The sequence below is a fragment of the Pithys albifrons genome, chromosome Z (assembly GCF_047495875.1).
Source record: "Pithys albifrons albifrons isolate INPA30051 chromosome Z, PitAlb_v1, whole genome shotgun sequence".
NCBI classification, from domain to species: Eukaryota; Metazoa; Chordata; class Aves; order Passeriformes; family Thamnophilidae; genus Pithys; species Pithys albifrons.
Window position 1 is genome coordinate 60,512,442 of NC_092497.1, and position 21,063 is coordinate 60,533,504.

The window sequence follows — 21,063 nt, forward strand, 5'->3', positions numbered from 1 at the left end:
GGAATCTAATCAGTTATTTGATCCTAGTGGAAGGAGTCCACTTTACTTTTTAGATGTGTTTGCGGTATTTGTTATAGGAGACCAAAATGTTGTCATTACATGTCCTTAGCACCCGTGCTTTTCTTTTTGTGAAGCAGTGGTGAAAGAAAAGCAGTGAGGAAAGAAAAGAGGAGGACAAAATAACTGAGATTCTTCTACCCTGGCAGTTGTGTGTTCCATTCCATGGTTTGGTGTTCCCAAGAAGGATAGAAGGATTGAGTGCTCTGATGCTCTGTTGGACATCACAGAGCTTTGCTGTTTAGTGGCAGCCTCTGGATAATGAATTTTCTCCACTGATGTGTGAATTGCTCATTTGCAAAACAGTTCATGTGGCTAAGTGGAATTACATACTGACTCTTCAGTGTGCTAAAGGCTCTGTGAGTGTTAGATTTTACCAGTGTTAAGGGTCATCACCCTGAAGGATCAGACCATCTTGGTGATTGGCAGTTAGCTGAAATCAGAATAAAGTAGAATAAAATAAGATACTTGTAGAATCCTCTCTCAGTCTCTATGTTTATAAAGGCTATGGAAATAAAAAGAAACTTACCCACGTAAATGCAGAGGATTCCTTCATCCTTTTGTGGTAGCCTGTAGCCAAGCTGCTAATTGCCTTAAAGCTACATAGCTGAAGATCTAGCACTTACTGTCTCTTGGGTTACCCAGTGCTGGTCTCAGAGTAGGACATGAATTTAGCAACTCATCCCATCCATTAGCACCCCAAAGTCTTCTTGTGAGTTAATTTGGATTCATGTCTCAGAAGGATTTTGTTAATAGCTCCCTGACAAAAAAAAAGTGGTTATGACACTGTTTTCATACAACCAGTGATGTTCCTGCTGCTTGGAAAATATTCCATCTCTTTGGCATGGCTGGAACTGAAGTCACCAGCCTGTTCTAATCCAGCATGTTCCTTCCTGTCCTGTGGGGCAAAGATTAAAACCCAGGTAGATGTGTTTTCAGAGTGTGTTAGGTTATGTTTTCTGTTGAACATCAGGTTTGATCACACAGGGTTGTGTAGGTGGTTGTTCTTCTCCTTTGTGATTAACATTTGTATTTGTCAATTGCTTTAGGTTGATGAAAGGATGAGGGATGACTGCCCAATTCTCTTTGAAGAATTCAATTTCAACAAAATAAAGATAAATGTAAGCTATTTCAACAGTGCTTACATCAGTGCTTAATTGAGATGGTTTATTCATGGTGCTAGAGTAAACAGCACCATCTGTACAGAAATCCCTGCAGCTCCCTTCCTGTGGGTGGGGAAGGATGACTACCCACTGGTGCATATGGAAAGAGCAGAAATATTTGATACCTTTTTTTTTTCCCTTCAGTCTTCACAGGCAAAGCCTCCTTCCGTTTTCTCTGTACAACATCACCCTTTCTGAAGGAAAAGAGTTGCCAATTACAGAGGAGAAATGTGTTAGGAAGACTTTAGAGCACAGTAACCCTGTAACCATTGAACTGCACACATGGGCTTGTGCACAAATGCTGTCCAATATTACAGCATTGCCCATCAGCATTGTGATCAAGGAGATCCCTGGCAATTGGACTGAGGCTGTTGTGGTCACTTTCAAAGAAAGTGAACCAGAAGATCCAGGGAACTGTTGATTGATCAAACTTATCTCAGTCTCCAAAATAATCATGGAGAATGTGCTGCATGTGCTTTTAGAATCCATTTCCAGTACACAAAGGGCAAGATGATGAAGAACAACCTGCAGAGAGTCAGAGCAAATCATGCTTGACCACGTTGTCTAGGACAAAATGGCCACTTAGGTGAACAAAGAAAGAGCCATGAATTTAATGATTAATATTCAATGCAAGTACCGCAGTCTGTCATTACTTTATCATAGTCAATTAAAAATTGTAAATTGCGACTCTTAAGGCCAACAGGCATGCTTTCAGTTAAGATTTTGCGAATTATGGTGCTTGTTCATTGAAGTCTGTGTGCCACATGTTTTATACTGTGAGCTGGCTAAAGGGTTATATTGGGTCTACAGCAAAGGGATGTAAATTACTTTTGCGGTTCCCAGTATAACTGACATTACAGACCTTAATTTAATCACGTTCTAATTATGCCTAATGCATGATTATTTTGTTTAATATCCCATAGCAAAGAAGTTCAATAAATTAGATGCAGAATGTTGAATAATGCTAATGGCATTCAAGAGATTTGCAATGATGCATAGTAGAATTAGACTGCCAAATGAGTTGAAAATATTTCAAGTGAATGTCTCCTAAGAAAAAGTTATTCTAAAATTTTATGCCACAACATATTTGACCATTTCATAAATTCTTTTATCCATGGAGATTTCATTCTTGTGTGCTACCACTGTATTATGTCCCCTTCTGCAGCCATAGGTCTTTCCTCTCTTTATAATAGCTTCTTCAGTCTGATTGTTTTATAAACATTTAGTAACTCAATTTGTGCCCGAGCAAAGATTCTTCCTAGGGTACAAAGGGCTTTGTCTGGAAATGGTAAGAGGTCCAAGAAACCCTGTTGAGAGAGACTGTAAAATCATGTAGCCAGCTGAGAAAGAGATACAAAGTGCAGTTGTCTTGGAGTGAAGGTGGTGCCTAGAAATATATTTCTAGGGCAAGACTCTGCTGCTTAGGCTTTGAGACAGCAGGAATCTCAAAATTGTACAAGAAAGAGTCTGGGATGTATCTTCTCAGGAGCTGGAGACTTATTGTGATTGAATCTCATTCCTTAGCAAGGAAAATTCATGAGGTGACTTAAAGAATCAGTGCAATCAGAAGAAAGAAAACTGTCAGTCCTCAGAAAGAGAATGTGAAAAAAGTCAGTGAAATATTATGAATAAAACAATGGAGTAAACTTTAATACTAAGGGATAATGATACTGAAAACAGTATGTGCTAATGAAGGCTTACCATGCTAGACTATCTACTTCATGTGTATGAGAATATTTTTTAACTAAGCCAAGTACCTGGCATTTAAAACAAATCTTGATTATAGCATACATGTGTAAACAGACTATTTTGGCATAACTGAGGAGGTGCTGTTCTTCTCTTACATGCTGTTTCCTTTCATGCTGAAAGGAGAGGCTTTGAGAATCAAATTTTCTTCAGGCAGAACCACATCACAGTTTAAATACTTATTCCTTATTTATCATCTTGATATATTGGTGGAGGAAAGCCTGGAGCCACAGATCATTACAGATGTCACCATTTACCTTAACGTAATTTACCTTTATCACTCCAACTGCATTTAATCTCTGGACTAAGGAACACAGATGTTGCTCTGGGATTAGAAGAAGTTGGCTCTGTTGGTTGATATTCAACTTAAACATGGACCATGAGCTCCTTGATATGCCTGGACAACCTAAACAGAGACATAATGTGGTGACTGTAGCATGAGATGAAAATGTTTCTGATGAGTCTAGTCCCATTTGAATTAATCTGTAAGGAACTGTGGGCTCATGTCTAGGAGTGGAGTGTCAATGTTCAGCCAAACACTGATGCTGGAGAGGGAACCAAACTCAAAATGTGATGGTAGAAAATTCTTAACATTTCAGAGTGTTCCAGATGTTTGTTATTCTGATTTAAATAATTTTTAAATATTGGTTCCAGTCCTAACAGAGACTCTATGATGTAGGTGACTATTAAGCTGTGCTAGCTGTCTGCTTTTAGTATCTGTCAGTCCTAAGTGAACTGTCAATTCAAATGACAGATTCCTGTTGATTAGAGATATCTACAGTGAATCTTTAGTCACTGACAAGAAACAGACTTCTGTGCTGCAAGACAGGCTGCTGAATAACAGGAAAAATATTTTTTTGTAATAAGCTATAAAGTAATTTTCTATTGTCTTTTGATAATAAAATAATATGCTATTTTGAAAAGAGATTGGGGTAAAAGCTTTAAAGGAAACTTTTGCAAAACTTACACAAGATTGCGAAATAAGTCTTTAAATCATATTTAATCAGGATTGAGAACTACATTCAGAAAAGCTGTGTAACTGTTCTGTGCATTGGAGAATATTAAATAAAACAATTCACTGCCTTTAAATAGAAAAAGAGAACTAACAGTTTCAAGTGATGCTCCAGCCTCTGTTGTTCTGTTGAAATTAGTCTACATGGCCCACAGACTTCACCTCCCACAAATAATAACCTAATTGAATATAGGAAATATTTATAGATAGCAACAGACCAATGAAAACAGATTTTACACCCAATAAAATAGAAAGTTTTGTGCTGAAAAGATTTGTACGATTTTCCTCCTTTTCCAATCAGCTTTTACTGTTATTCCCAAAAGACACTCTCAAATTTCATCTTGGCTATAACTACTATCCCCCTCAAAAAACTGAAGAGCAAAGGTTGACTAGCATTAATTGATGACCTTTCCAATTATTTCTGCTAGTCCTCTCTCAATTTCTGTGAAATCGTTCTTGCAGTATTCACCCCACTGCTCCCATGTATCATCTACAGAAATATTAAGAGCTGAGTAAAATGTTTCAGACACATCTGGCCAATTCAACATTTTCTTATCTATGTTCCATACTTCTAAACAAGGTTGTCTCTTTACCTTGTTTAGTCATGCTTTTCTCCTTTAACTAAAAGGGAGAGTGTCTTCCTAAAATGACATGATTGTTCCTCAGATTGTACTAAGGTAAAGGAAAAATCTTATTTGTTCCATTAATCTTTTTAATTTCCATTCTTGGATTCGAACTGTAACAATTGTCTTTTGTTACAAACTACTTCTATTCCTATTACAGACTAACTTGAAAGGCAGGTGCTTCTTTTTCCATTGTTATTTCATTAGCAACCACTTTCTGAAGAGCTAATTCTCTGTCTAAGGAGCACCCACTCATTTTATGATGTTGGTAATAATTTCCACTTCCTCAATGGGAGGTCCTTTCATCCAAAGACTAAAAGTGTTTGACTTGGATAAATTTAACTTGGCAGCAAACCATGAATAGGTGTTATCAGACCATGTGACTTGTAGGAAAATGGACCATGTAGTATAGTACCATGTAGAAATATCTGTATGTTGTCACGTACGAGTTAGCTCGAGGTCCAGTTCCCAGCTGTGGCTTCCAGGCCTAAATACTTTGCTGGTAGCTTGCTATCTGTTGCTTTTTACATCATGTAGTCTTAATATATCTGTTGTTGCTGATTGTCTTCTAAAAATTCAGCAGAAGGACCAGAATTAGTACAGAGGAATGCCAACTCTTGGTTCCTTGTTCTACCATTCAGTATTAGCCCTGTCTTAAGAAAACTAAGACTGGAAGAAAAGCAATGAAAATCAAGATTCATGCACTCATGGTATGCTGGACAAGAGGAAACCCCATCTTCTAGGTTCCAGGATGTGTCCCATGGTTTTGAGATGATCAGTTTTTGTGAAGGTACTGCTGCTCAAGCATTTTCCCAGGAATTTCTAACGACTCAACCTATCTCCTTCACCTCCAGGAAAAGCCTCCTGTACTCTCTTATATGAACTCCAAGCAGCACTTTTAGATTCACAGGGAAAATAGAGTGATATATCACCAGTATGCAGAATTACCCACCCAGTCAAATGCTTACACCCATTACTCCAACTCAAACCAATTTCTTCCTAGCAAGAATAAAAGAATACTAAATGTAATACTAAATGGTCCTAGTAAGACTGGATCGTGTAATAGTGTCCATATTCATTTATGGAGGGATAGCAATCTCTGGGTTTTATTCTGCTGTTGATCTCGGTCTGCCATGTCACTCTTTTTACATATGATGAAAAGGAAGTTTATATTAAAATGATATGGATAGCTGAACATGAAGTGTAGTCATGCATTTACAGCACCACATAATCATCAGGGTTGGAGGAGACCTTCAAGGTCATCTAGTCCAACCAACAAACCAGCACCACTGTAAACACCCCTAAACCACATCCCAGGTGCCACATCCAGAAACCTCTTGAACACTTCCTGATATGGTGACTCCACCACCTCCCTGGAAAACATATTCTGACCACTCTGTCAGTACATTTTTTCCCCTGATATCCAGCCTGAACCTCTCTTCCTGTAACTTAAGGCCATTTATTCTCATCCTTTCCTCCAAGAAATTCTCCTGCTATGTGGTGACTGCTGAAGAGTGATGGGTTTGACTCACAGTAAGAAATTTGCAGTGCTAAGTTGTTAGTTTCTAACTGTTTATATATATATATCCTGTAGCTCACAAGTTTGGAATTCCATATGGTGACTCACTATGGTCTAAGAGTTGCCAAGAAGTCTTACATGGGGTTCTGATGTCATTCAGTATACGTGTGATTGAAGTTCTATGCAACTAAACCCTGAAACTCAGGTGCAATGTTAGGATACCTTAATAATGCCTCACACTACTAGATCCACAGATAATGAATGTTCTGAAAACTAGGTATAGTAAACAGTCAGGCATGTGACAAGGGCATGCTCCTGACATCTTCTCACCTTTTTGTTGCCTTCCTTGTACATCTACAACTCTTCATTTTGTGGACCTCAGGGATATGATTTATAGGCTCCAAAGCAAATAATCAGGGCCCCACAGCACAGGAAGGGAAGTAACTCTCTACAGTTCCCTACAAATACCTGAAAGGAGGTTTTGGTGAGGTGGGAGTTGGTCTCTTCTTCCAGAGGCTTCAGCAGTCCCCATATAGCAGGAGATTTGCTTGGAGGAAATTTTTCTGTGTTGTGATGAACTGAAAAATCATTTAGGAAAATAATCTATAGGCAAAAGCAACATAAAAACAGAGTTTTACCTGTCCTGCTGTCTAAGTTTTGCTTTGTGCTGAGTAACAAACATAGAACTTCTGTGTAACAACAAATACAACTCTGTTAGATGTGACTGAAGTGGCCAAAAAAGAAGAGAAAGAAAACTGAAACACAGCAAACATATCTGCTACTTCCTCTGAAATACTTTTCCTTTATTAATTTGAAATTAATGGACTATCTGAGGAAAAGTGCTTTCTAACTCTTTTGGGCTATCAGAGGATTTGCCTTTCATAAAACTGCCTGTCCTCTTTTGAGTCCATCTACATTTTTGGTATCTGCAATATCCCATGACAAGGAATTCCACAGCTTACTTGGTCACAGCTACCTTCTCTTGCTAGTTTGAAGCTGGCTTCTTGCTAACTCTTTCCCTTAGTTCTATCACTGAAAAAAAAGCAGCAAGTAATTAATCCTTATCAGTTCTGGGGTTTTTCCTGTCCCCATCTTGATTTTCTAGGTCTTCAATCTGGGTAAAATTAAAAAGACCTTGCAAAAATGACCTTGTTCTGGGAAGGAAAAGCTTCTATCTAAGCAGTGCAGATGTAGGTATGTATACACATTGAACAGTGTAGGTAGTCTTTTTTAGAAAATGAGCAATAATTTTTATAATTACTTTATGTTTTGCATGCTTTCATAAAGAACCATGAAGACTGATTATTTCTTGAGTTGCAGATAGTTTGGGATAACTGTAAACATCAGAGAGTAAGTTGCTGGCTGCATAATTCTCTTAGTTAGGTAGCAGTGTTTTAATCTGGAAAGAAAACACAAACAAACCCTTTGGAGTTCCTATACTGGTTTTTAAGTATAGATTAAAAAAATCACAAAGTAGCAAACGAGAAGCAAAGTGGAGGTGACTAGCTTAAATTCTTGTTTACAGACACTTCATTAACTAATTACTGCTTCTGCAATAAAAAAAGAAAGAAATTATTATTTTGTTAGCAATATACCCTAGCTTGTCAAACTCTAAAATCTCAATTCCATTTCATTCCAGGGAAGACCATTTCAGAATAACATTAGTTTTCCTTGGAAGTTTTATGTTATACAATGTTTTGGATGAGATCTGGGCCCAAGAGGACAAGCCTTCAGGTTCTGCTGACCCTCTAAAATGTGGAGGCTGTGCTTTTGCTGGTGCTTTTCAGTGTATGGCCCCATCAACAGTAATGATAGACAGCCTCACTTGGAATGACCCAAGCACTCTTTCTCTCCTTTATTGCAGAGGAGTAAGCTGACAGCTAGTGAAGCATGTTTGGCCTTAGATTATTGTTCTGGAGCATCTTTATAAAAAAGTATGTCTTGGTATTTAACACTTAACCAGGCAGAAAAATCATGGAGAATAGAAATAGTTTATTGTGGTTTTGCTTTGGCACACACATTTAAATGCTTTTATAATTTAATAGGATCACTTACATTATTTACAAACTTAGAAACTTCTTTGGGACTCTGTGCAAACTTTAAAAAGCATATTCAATGTTACTGTTCAAGTACCATAAAGTGAATGCTGGATATTGATAAATTATATGTGACATTTATTATGCTAGATTCTGTGCTGACTCAGAGCTAATGGAAGTTACAGAGTATGGTCTGTATTTGTTCCCATTAGGGGGACTTGTTCTCAGTAGAATTTCAGGCTGCTCTTGTCTTACCTATTTGTCTGTTTAGTGGTTTGAACTGCCTGAAGTCTTTCTAATTCCCACAATCAATTCCACTTTTGTAAGGACAAATCCCCTAGACTAAGATCACAGGAAGGAACAAAGTTGAAAGAAGGTAAAAACTTACTGTTAAGACTGGGGTTGTGAAAAAAAGCAGAATTTCTTGTGTTGCATGTGAAACTGGAACAGAAAGATGTAAGTTCTTCTCTCAGATCTGTCACCATCTCTCAGTACATATAAATAAATCAGTAATGTATTCTTGAGTTCCTTCATCAATGACTCAATGCTCAGTGTGTTACTGTTACCAGGAATTCAACAGAAATCTTTTTTCAGAAGTGAACAAAACAAATGTGGCAGACTAGAAGGGAACATCCTGCTCAACATGTAGACATCTAAAGGTTGTGGCCTGCTCTTCTCCGGGTGTCATATTGTACTTATACATGCCTTTTTAGAATGGTTTCATTGAGCTCTCACAAAACCTTTCCAGCATTGGCCTTTCATAGCTGATAGAATGACTGAGTAATTTGGATGCCTTCCAAGGCTCATTCTTTTCCCAGTCACCTAGATTGTTTCAGATTTGAGGGTGTCATAGGGAAAAACATTCTCCAGGAAAGTCTGTTATCGGAACTGGTGGAAATATCAGTGGACCTGACACAAACCAGACAAGCATATGATTTGTTGCAAATTTATATTGGCAGCTCTTGATTATAAATGTCAAATTTAGTCATGTTAAGATTCCTGAATGATTTTGATGTTTGGCCTTATGCATTACGGCCAGGGAAATAATCTTCTGATGGCAGGTGGTTAAAAGACTGCCATCCCATGCATGTGGGATGAACACATAAGAATGTTAAAATTCTACAAAGATGTAACAATAGAATATTGGTGGTCAGCCCCATCTAGTGAATGGAGCATTTGTCATCCTTTTGGTGAATGAGAGGTGTGAGAAGTGTGGTCATAGGCTCTGAATGGACTCAGAGGCAAAACCAAGTAATTTTGATGTTTGATTACTTGAATTGGTGGAGTTACACTCAAATCAGCAGTCTGTAAGGGAAATTATTTCTATCAGCACCACTCTGGGTAGGGTTACATTATAACTGTGAAAGCCCAGGAGCAGAACTTGAATAAATTGAGGCATGAATAGTTTTGGGTTACCTGTACAGGTAGGTACTATCTAAAAGAACTTTTTGAGAACAATCTGCAAGACTGAGACAGAGTCTGTTTTGTGGCCAGGGAGAGCAGGGTCATAGCTGAGATCCAGATGGCAGGCAGATGTGGTAGCCATCCAGCAGCAGGCAGCAGACAGTAGGTGTGCTTTTGTTGAAAAAGGTATCTACAAGTAGGACTGTTCAGAAAGTGCTTTGTTGAGCAGAAATCAGGTGTTAAAATTCACTTCCAGTTCCTAAGCCATCTGCTAAAGTGACTCTCTACAAGCTTCACTCTTTCTTGACACACAAGGTGGTGGGTTGCTCTCCTGTTTCCCCATCTGTTCTGAAGGTTTTAGACTTTATGGTAACAGCTCTCTGACATCTTACCCACTTCTACCTTACATTGTGATCAAAACAAGCTCTTGAATAGCTGCCCACAGCACTCAATGGCTGTGCAGTCTCCTTACATTTAGCACCTCCAGTCCAGGAGAGCCTCAGGGACAAAGTTCATGTACTTGGGTTGGGATGTGGTTAATCTGATCAGGACCAATTACTTAGTCTTGAAGAGGTCCAGGCACTCTTCCACTGTGGTGAGCATCATCATGCTGTAATAATGATATTTTTGTTACACTTTATAGCTATGTGAAGGAATTGGATTTCCTTGTAAAAGCTAATGACTTCACCATTGCTGAGATACTGTCTGAGAAATAAAGGGAAAATCTGATGTAGTATACAGTGGACCTTAAGGTCAGGCATCATCTTTGATACTGAATTAAAAAAACCCTACTAACTCAAAAAGCTGATGTTAGAAAAAAGTGACTTTCTAATGGCAGAAAGAAGTGTGGAGCTCTTAAATGTAGTCACTTTAGCAGTCCTTTGTGATTGTATATTAATCCAAGATCCATCAGTCAATAAGATACTGCCATTCATTACAATAGGAGATACCAGAGGGAGGAGAGGTGGGCACACCTCCCCAGTGAAGGCTCTTGAGATTTATAAAACAATTGTTGAATTTTCTTTTTCTTCATTCTTATAATCAAGATGCTAACTTTTCCAGTTTTCTCTCCCACAAATGTAATTCACAACCATTAAATTTTTCTTCTTCTTTTTTTTTTTAATTGACTTCTTGAAATGGAGAGTTGAATTTGGCTACAGTCCAGTGGCAGCTTCTGGGTCTGTAGGGAAAAGAGAAAATATCACAACAGTCCGTTGTGCTGGTAATCACAAGATTTTGTATCTAGTCAGTTTTTAATAATGCTATCTATGCTGTCTGCAGGGTGTTAGCTGACTCTCATTATGTGCTCACAGATTAAAATCTGTTCAGGATTTGTTTTTAAACTGAGGGAGAGCATCAGTTTTTAGATTTTACTTTGGATCTTTAAATGAAGGGACCCTTACTAGATGCATGCTGTTCTCTACCTTCATTTTTTTAGGTCAGAAAACATGTTTGATGACTCTGCTCTTAAATAATTTGAGGTAATTTCACATGGTAAATTATTTGGTGCCTGTTGGGAATAAAATTCCATGCTGGCTAATGCTGTTACAGAAGGAACATGTACTATATTGGTAATAATAATGATTTACACACTGAGTGTGAGTATTGCAGTTTTACAGAAAGTTAAAAAGGCTTTGGATGAAAAAAATCAAATTCACTGAAGATTTCCATATTTTAATGATAAAACTTATGTGAAAATTTGATCAGGAATCTCTGGATGGGGAAGGGGGCTGGGGAGGGTAAAGAGCATCTTGATAGCATCCAACTAGTGATACTCTCTTTATGTTGCCAGGAGGCAACAGATATTTTTGATCTACCATTTAATAAGAAAATGAGATACCACTAGAAGATAATTTTGTAACTCAGATCTATTCCTTATTATCCTTCTTTCATCTGCTAGTTTACATTCTGGTTATAAAATTCTTGGATATATTGGAAGAACTTTGAGAGCAAGTGGGGGAGAGTGCCATGGGGAACAAACTCTGAGCCACTGGAGTTGTCTGAAGGCACTGACACCCAAGAAGCTTAAATCTAGTCTGTCATACTGTCTGTTTAGTTTCCCAGATGAGGTCCCTGATTAACATTTTTCCATTATGCTACAGAGCATCACAGAACATGTGTCCATCCATATTCCATCAAAAAAACTCTCCTTCCCTCTGTCAGGATTAGTGGTTTTCCATCACTTGAAATGATGTTCCTTGTGCCTCCTCAACCAATTTCCAATATGTACCTATTTATTCTGCAGAGCAGTAGTCTTCTAAATTAAAATATAGTCAGCATGTGCTTGATACACCACACTAAATTTGGCATTGATGTACAGGAATCCTTACTCTCAGGAGTAAGTATAAATGACCCAGCTCCAGAAACAGTTTTTTATTTGTCAAGTGGTTATTATTTTTATGGAAAAGTCAAACCTCCCTGTACTTTCAAGAATATGAACTATTCTGATTGTTCATAGATGTATTTAAACACGTTAGACTACTATGAAGTAATTAATTTGAGTCATGGGGAATATCTATCTAGCAAATGTATCATAAGTTACAGAGCCAGTCCCTGGAGTCTTTCCTCTCTGAAATTTATATCAGATCCTGCTGCTGCTGCCCTGTTTAGGTGTTGGCAGTGCTTTCAGTCTCAAATCAGCATTTTAAAAAAATTCAATAAGTAAACATGAAAACTGTTGTACGTGTGAAGGACTTAGGCAGAGGGTCTCATTTTCTTGGATTTTGGGCTTTTTTTTTTTAAATAAACACATATTCCTTTACCTTTTTTTATTTTTAACTAAGAAAACTTGATTGTGACTGATGGTTGGGGACAACGCTTTCTTGGAATCTATGAGAAAAGTTTGCAGTTTGTGTAGCTGGTGTTTTAAATAATCTGCATTTTTTAGGAAGTGGACAGAAAAAGGTAGATGATCCAGTTGCAGAGCTAAGGCTCTTCCTTCAAAATTTGAAAGTTCTACTACTGGGGTTAATGACCTAGGTTTGTATTCACCAGTCCACTCAGTCTATTATTTGTTTCAGCAGGGGGTATATGTGGGCTTAATTTTCAGTAAAATCAATGACTTGAATCGAACACCATTTTTTATGCTATTCTAAATAAAAGTACTAGATCTAGAATGAGATCCTGTTTTCCAGGATGAGTATGCAATGGAAGTGAACTGGAGCTGAAAGGAAGAGAACCTGCTCTATTCTCAGTGTGGTACGGGCTAATTAGACAGCTATAATCAGCTGGAAAGAACTCAAGTACCTGATTGCCTGTTCCTGCATTAAAGACATCAAAGAAGCATTTCTTGTAGGAATAGGTCATGACAAAATTATCTGTGACCATTAGGGAGGGGATCTCCTAGCCCAGGTGCACTCTCAAGTCTCATTGTTGGGTCATGATCCAAATTCAACTGAAACCAAATCATGTTGTTTGAACAGATTAGTACAGCCTCCTGTTCTGTCCTGACCAGACTGAAAGCAGATAAGCTTGTTTACAAGAGCTGGTCACATGCACCTGTGCTTATGAACCTGTGCAGGGTCTGTGTGGATACTATCCACAGATGTCAATTAGATGTTAGTCCATGGCAACCAGTTCCACTGACGTGAGTGGGTTCAGGCATTTGGTCTCCTGCTTTCCTCTCTATAATTTGTCACAGGAACACATCAAAAATAGGAAATTTTAAAAATATTCTTTGTCTCTTTTCTGTGTTGCTAGTCTGGCTGTCATATCTTCATTCTGCTTTTCTCTTCCTATTTGCAGCCCTTGGCAGTGTCTATTTCTAGGTGCACCATTGTAGTAGAAAATTTATACTTTTGCTGTTGGAATGATTTTCTAGTTCAGTTTGAGAAAAAGACAAGGTTTTTACTCTGAAAATCTATCACTAGTCTAGTGTCAGTGATGTAACCTGTATCTTTGAAAATACATGTTCTTGGTGAGTTCACTTCTAGAGGAATAGTATTATTTTGTGTGGTCTTAACTCAAGAGCTGACCTTGCTATTTTTTTTAACTGAGACAAAAGTTTAGATTGAAATTATTTGGGTTTACCAAGATCTAATAACACTATTAAAGTTCTCAAGAAGTGTGTCATTACGACTTTTTTAACTAGGAAAAGGTTTTTCATCTGGTCGAGCATAAAGTCAAGGTTAGACTACTGAAGATGAGTACAAGGAGCAATATACAGTTTAAATGTTGACTTCTGAGAGCAAAGTCTCTCACTGGTGTCAGTGGGTCTCAGATCTTTCTGTAAGAACTTCAAGGTTTGTCTCAGAAAAATTGTACAGTTTTAAGGGCAGAGTAGCAGAAAAAAATACAGATGACCTGTCTAGTTTTCAAAGTATTGTAACAGTCACCTGCTTAATAAGTCCCCTACTTAACAAAGTATATTTAGAAAAAGAATTTATTCATTCATTGTGATGCTACAGCCATGACTATTGTGTGATCCTATGAAAAGGTGCTATGCTAGCTGTGCTGCCCTTAATCTCTAAATGTCATCACTCCTGGAAAACATTCACACTTTTACAGCTCTTAAACTCGTGCTTTCTTTTATTCCCACTTGTTTCAATGTTGCAGCAGCTGATGCAGGCTTTCTTGGTCTCTCTTGCAATGGTTTTTCCAACAGGAAAAAATTATCCAAGAAAATTACTGTGAATTGTACCCAAGAGCATGATATGTTTTGCCATGTTAAGTTGCATGACTCTGAAAAATGTAAAAAGCCATAGCCAAGATAATTGTACCAAGCAGGTGGTTCTTTACCTTCCTGTCTTTTAGGCTCTACATTGCTAGAAACTTAGGAGTTTGGGGTTTTATTTTATTTCAGTTGGTGGTTTTGAGGAGTTCTTTTTATTTGCTTTTTTGTTTGTTTGTTTGCTTGTGGGTGGATGAGGCTTTTTGTTTTGGGTTTTTTTTTTTTGTTGGGGTTTTGTTTGGTTTTTTGGTTGGTTGGTTTGTTGTTTTTTGTTGTCTGTGCTGCTGCTGATCTGTCATAGAACTGTGGACTCTTAACCAATTCCTTCTTCAAAGGAAAAAAAAAAGCTTGATAGGAACACAGTGTACTCAGAGCTAAACTCAGCAAATAATTTTGTATGAAAAAGAAACCAACCACTGGAAGCAATAAAATGTTCTGTGTAGGTACTTTGGAAGTTAAATGTTTTGCTTCAAAACTGACTTTTGTGGCTATGAAAGTTCTATTGAAAAAAGTAACCCTAACTGAGTCAAAAAAAGTATTTTGATTACTTGAAATAACTCATTTGGGGTTTACTGTACTACCCAAAAGTACTGATTATAAGTTGCCTTAAATATGTTTGTGTGGGATTTGGCCAGCCAACCAGGGCACCTCTTGCAGGGCCAGTCTCAGACAAAGATGAAACACACACACAAGTCTCTACCCTCGTGAGCAGCAGAGAGGCTCTTTGCTGTTTTCTCTTATTTCAGATTGAAAGCACTTCTTTTCAACCCCATTCAGCAAAACATAATGAGCTCTGCTATTCCCCAGTTTATTTGGATAGCTCACATTTCCTTCCCTATGTGAATTAAGATGCTTATCCATGTAACTGCTGACATTTTGTAACAGTGTCTGCTACAACTCCTAGAGAAACGAGAAATTGGGAAGTGAAATGGAAGCAGTCTCCTGTGATTATTTTGTGGAAACCTTGTGTAGAAAAAGGCAAGGTCAGTTGCTTAACATATAGATATAGCACTATCAGTCCACTTTTCATCTGGTGTTTTAAACCCCCCATTTTTTGCCAAATCAGTTGTACAACTGTAGACCCTGAAAGGGGACTGGTGACAATCTGGTGACAATCTTAAACCTCCTGTAAGGTAGCTGACCAAATATTTCTTTCACTTACATCTGCTAATATGCTTAGACTTCATTGGCATTGCATAAGTATAAACAAATACAACATTACTTTCTGGTCTACTATTAAAATTGTACAGGTAAATCTTTAACCTTTAACATAATTTAAAAAACAAAACAAAACAAAAAACCCCAAACAGACAAAAAAAAACAACCAACCAAAAAACAACAACCAAACCCCAAAAGCCTCTATTTAAGAAACAAAAGGAAAAAGCATTGAGGAACATACCACAAGAGTAACTTGGAGAGTGTTTAATACTTTGGTTGGTTTGTTTCAACATACTTATTAGTGATTTTAATATTGTCTTCCTGAACAGTGGAGAGGCCAGTGGGATCAATGCCAGCCAGTTCCAAGACAGACCCCTGCTGTCCAAGGCTGAGTGAGAGGCAGAACCTCTGGGATAGCAAAGTTCAGAAGGGGGGCCAAAAACCTGCACAATAGAGACAAGCAGTCCAAGGAGAGGAGTGAGAATATGTGAGAGAAAGAGCCCTACAGACCCCAGTGTCAGTGCAGAAGGATGGTGAGGAGGTGCTCCAGGCATGGAAGCAGATTCCCCTACAGTTTGTGGTGAAGACCATGGTGAGGCAGCTGTGCCCCCACACCTCATAGAGGTTCATGGTGGAGCAGAGATCCATCTGCAGCCCATGATGACCCACAGAGGAGCAGGCAGATGTGCCCAGAAGAGGCTATGACTCCACATGAAGCCTCTGCTGAAACAGGCTCCTGGTTGGATCTGTGGCCATGTGGAGAGAGGAGCCCATGCTGGAGCAGGCTGCTGGAAAGGTTTTGTGACCCTCAGTGAGACCCACACTGGGGCAGTCTGTTCCTGAAGGACTACAAACCAGGAAAGGGACTCAGACTGCAGCAGCTTGTGAAGAGCTGTAGTCTGTGTGAAGGACTAATGCTGGAGAAGTTCCTGGGGGGCTGTCTTACATGGAAAGGGACCCCATGTTGGAGTGTGGAAGAAGCGTGAGGAGTCCTCCCTTTCAGGAGGCAGGAGAGGCAGAGACATGGTATGAACTGACTGCAGCTCCCATTTCCTGTCCTCCTCCAGTGTTGGCGGGGAGACACAGAAAACTGGAAGCTAAGCCCTGGAACAAGGGAGAGGTGGGCTTGAGGGAGGGTGGTTTAAGTTGAATTTGTTTTGCCCATGATGGTAATTGCTGATTTCTCCCTGCTCTTATCTTGTCCAAAGAGCCTTTTGTTATATATTCTCTCCTCCTCTCAGCTGAGGAGTGGAGTGATAGAACAGCTTGTGTGGGCACCTGGTAACCAGCCAGGATCAACCCACCACACTCACAGAGGTCTTACTGGGGCACACAGGTGGAGATTCTGAAATACCATCTCTGCACAAGGTATCCAATCAGCTTTACTGGAGATTCTACCAGCTTGCTTTGTATTCTACATTTAATCTTGTTCCATTTTAATTGGAAAAATGGTAGTTGAAGGGGCATGTATAATAATAGAATTATGCATTTGTTCAGTCCACAAATCATCATTGTGATCATCATTGTTAATTTCCACTACTGTAATTAATGAATGGTACAGATTTAGAAAACTAATGAAGCTAAACAAGAATTTAGACAAAATGATTTTCACAAAGTGCAAATAAAACTGTTATCTTGTGCTTAGAAAAGCACAATTTTATTGATGTACCTTGTTTAAATACATATGTATATGATGTATATGAGGAAATTACAGTGCTGCAACTTAGATATACTTAATTCTGTTTTGCCTTGGAGGGATTCAGATTTTTGTTTTTTACAAGTGTGGTATATCTTCTATGAAAGTATAATCTCATATGATCTTAAGTCATGACTGAATTTGTTAGGTATTTCCAATGTTTCCCAGTTTTTTGTGAGAGCTGCAGAAGTTATATATGCTATATTAATACACCCCTGCACCTCTATTTAGTGGGTTTAATGATACCGAGTTGCTGAATAGTGCTAAGACCTATTCATCAGCAGTTCATCAGCAGTTCATCAGCTGTTCATCAGCAGTTTAGTGTAAGGTATCCCTGTACACACTCTTCCATTACATTAATTATTCCTGAATTGTAATAAATACAGGGTAAAGATCTTTATGTGGATGCTTCTCAGATGAGGTGCTGAAAGGCCTCCTTTTACCTAACAATAAGCTGTTCTTGACCCTCAGGGTTAAATTAGTTGCAGTATATTTTCAAGAATCAAAAACTGAGAAATCCAGAGATGATATGGACAAAGGTAATCACAGTGAAGTAAGTTTTATCCTGGAGCTCCAGGGCTTTTACACAGGAGCTGTTGAAGAGTGGAACACTTAGGTAAGATTTATATGTCTGAGGAGATGAAGTGGAGGCAATATGGACCAGGCCTGAAATAGGCACCACATCTAAGTGAAACAATGTGAGCTTAAATTTCTGTTTTCCTCATCGTTCCCTCTACATTTGCCCACAAATAAGCTTATAAACATTATTTCTTGGGATATGGATGCTCTTCTGCTACGTGTCTTTGGTCAACCTGTGTCAGGGAAATATCAGTAGTGACAGTAGGGCCATATGGATTCAAATATGGGACCTGTAAAAGAAAAAAACCCACCAACATAGACATTCAGTGTATAGCGGAGTAAATGGAGTAATTATTCTCTGAAAGAGTCAAGTGTAGGCATTTCCACATGAGTTCTGTCTCATTGCGAGATGCATCAACAGAAGCATCAGATCCGTCACTTGAAGTGATTGTCCTCATGAAGACCAAAAGTGCAGTCCCAGACTGGACTAAAGTAGCTAAATATTTAACTTTTGTGTTTAAATGTGATGATGTCATAATATCTGGATTTTTTTTCCACAAAAATTGATCTTTTTTAGAGGCCATTTAGCTAACACACAGCAAGTCTGTTATCATCTGTACTGGGCAGGACACTCAAACAGATTAGATTGCAGTTGAACAAGACCATATCTGGATGCTTAATCAGAATGATGTACAAAAAAATATCAATAAACTACAGCCATTTCCTTGCTCATAGAAGCTGCAATTTTCCTGAATTTACAGAACTGGAAGCAACCCAATCAGAAATCACTGAAGTAAATTATGATAGCTATTTTTTCTCTTCTGTACCATACCCTGGATACAAACTGTGTTTCCCACCGTTGTCACTGACACTCAAATCCCGGCAAAATCAGTCACAGCTACTCTAAGTTAAGAGCCCTCTCAACTTGTAGCCACTCAAATATGGGGCAAATAAGCGAAAAAGAGAAGATCGGTCCCATACTAGATAGCAGCATCAGAATGGATGGCCATAATTATTTTTCACAACACAGTGGGGTTTAATTTATTTTGTTTGGGATAGGAGGAGGTTGCAAAATAATATAACTGGAAAGGGAAGACTTACCAGCTAACCTGTTTAGTAAATTAGCTGTCCTACAGAACAACAGTAGGGATAGTCCTTGAGCTCTCTAGCTTTATGACTATAGCCATGGCTATCAACTTCTTGATAATGTTCAGCTACTGAACTTGCTTTACTGCTAGATAAGGTGCTGAGGTGCTGGCAGTGAAGAGTTTGATTTCCATCTGTGGTAAATAAACTTGCACTGCTGAATCTGCTTATAGTTATACAGGAAAATCAAGTAAACAGCTTAGACAGTTTCTCTCTGCTAAGCAATGTAACACAGAGGGATCTGCTGAATTTTTAACTGGATTTTGCTCACAAATCAGTCAAATGAAATGCGCACCCTCTGAATAACTTTTAAAATGAGGTGAGTGGCAACTCTTCTCCTTCAACTGATTCCTTAATGTTTTTTTTTACACTGGACAAAACATAAATTTCAGGAAAAAGAATAAAAAGGACTTTTTTAAAAGTGTAGTTTCTTATTTCTTGAATTCATTGCATATCCACATAAGCTACTAGTGCTATCATACCCAAACCTCCTTCCACCCTTCCTCCAAAATGACTGATTTACAACTGAATTGAGGTTAGACTCCAGGCTGCCCTGGGAAAGTGAGTTTGCTTCATAAAAATGGCCATTTCTCAGAAATTGCAAACTTTGCCTTCCTCTTAGAGTTCTTTTATAATTTCCTGTAGGCAGATGTCTTTTTTCAAATACCAAAACAAGGATGAAATTTTCTTTTCTTTCTTGAAAGTGAAAGAAACTATATTGTCAGCCTTTACTTCAGAAGTGCTTGACTGTGACTAGGACTCTGCAGCTGTTTTCCTAATATTTTTTCAACTTTATGTTGAAAATCTTGAAAGGCTTCTACCTTAAACCTGGTAGGAAAATTTGTATTCTTACCTGTGCATTTTAGAGTTCACTTCATGGGTTACTATTTTTCATAGGGACTGTGGAGAGAAGAGTGTTCTTTTTCCCTGCAATGGAAGGAGTTTAAATCTCCTATTTAAAAACTGCATAATAGCATTTGGGGGCGGGGGTGGGAGAAAGGGGGGGGGTGTTGGTGTGTTGGGATTGAGGGCCAGAAGAAGTTCCAAATTAGAAACAAGAAACACTTTATTCTGGAGAAATTTCTAGAGCTGCTAATAAGGGCAGAGGACTTTCAGCTGGATTTTGTTTGCTCAGGAATTAGAGAGGCAGCAGCAGATAAGGGGGCTTCACTCAGGAAGAGCTATGTGTAACTTCTGTGACTCCTACTAGGCAACTTCTGTTTTGTGAAGCTTGTCCTCAAGTGGTTGGTTTATTTGGGTTTAATGACTCATAGACTTGTGGATCAGCTTTAGTGTTTTGGGTTTTTGTGTGAACCAATGCTGTTTGATCCTGCAAAATGAAAGGGAATGCTTCAAGCATCCTCCCACATCCTAGAAATCAAATGATTTATTGAAGCACTTAAAGAGGGACAGGAAAGATAAGTGCTGTGACTATATTGCAAAGATAACTGTTCTGTGTATCTTTCTGCAATGACAATAAAATGACCCTATTGATAACTGCAGCCCACATAATGTAGTTCAGGGATGGATGAATCATATTGTTTTCTAACAGTTTATCTTCTGGCAATCACTTTATTTTCATCCCTTTTACATGTTTCCATTTTCCCAGACATTGGCAAAAGAAGTGGTCTTGAGGCAAAAAGACATGTTGCTGTTGCCCTTCACATCTATTGTCACTCTACAAAGGATCTCTCTGCTCCTCTTGTTTTCTTGCATAAACACACCTCCTCACCAACACCACTGTTCTCCTGGCCTCTCCTGGCACTGTGTTCATTCTTGGCTGATTTAAACTTTTCACATACACAGCTGATGAAAGAGTCCATCTTTACCCAGCAGCTCAATAAATCATCAAGTAGACTTCAATTTACATATAAAACAGCATGAAAGATGATAAGTTAAGAGACTGTGGTGAATTTTTTCAATATAAGTCATAAGGCTTCCTCTACACAAATAAAACCAAAGAAATTAGCAGAAGGTTTTGGTATTCCTAATGGACGGGCATTCAGTGGAAGCTTGCACAGTCATCCAGAGATGCTGGAAGTTGAGTGCAAGATGAAAGGTGTTTCAGAAAATAAAATGTAATGCAGGTCTTTATATTCAGCAGGGAAAAATCAATGACAGGTGAGGGAAGTGAAAGCTTTGGGGATTTGCCTTGAAGTTCTTTGACTTATATGTGACACGATTTGAGTAACTTCTGTTGCAGACCTAATTTACATTACACATACAGCAGATAAGCATCAGGTGGGTGCAGAATG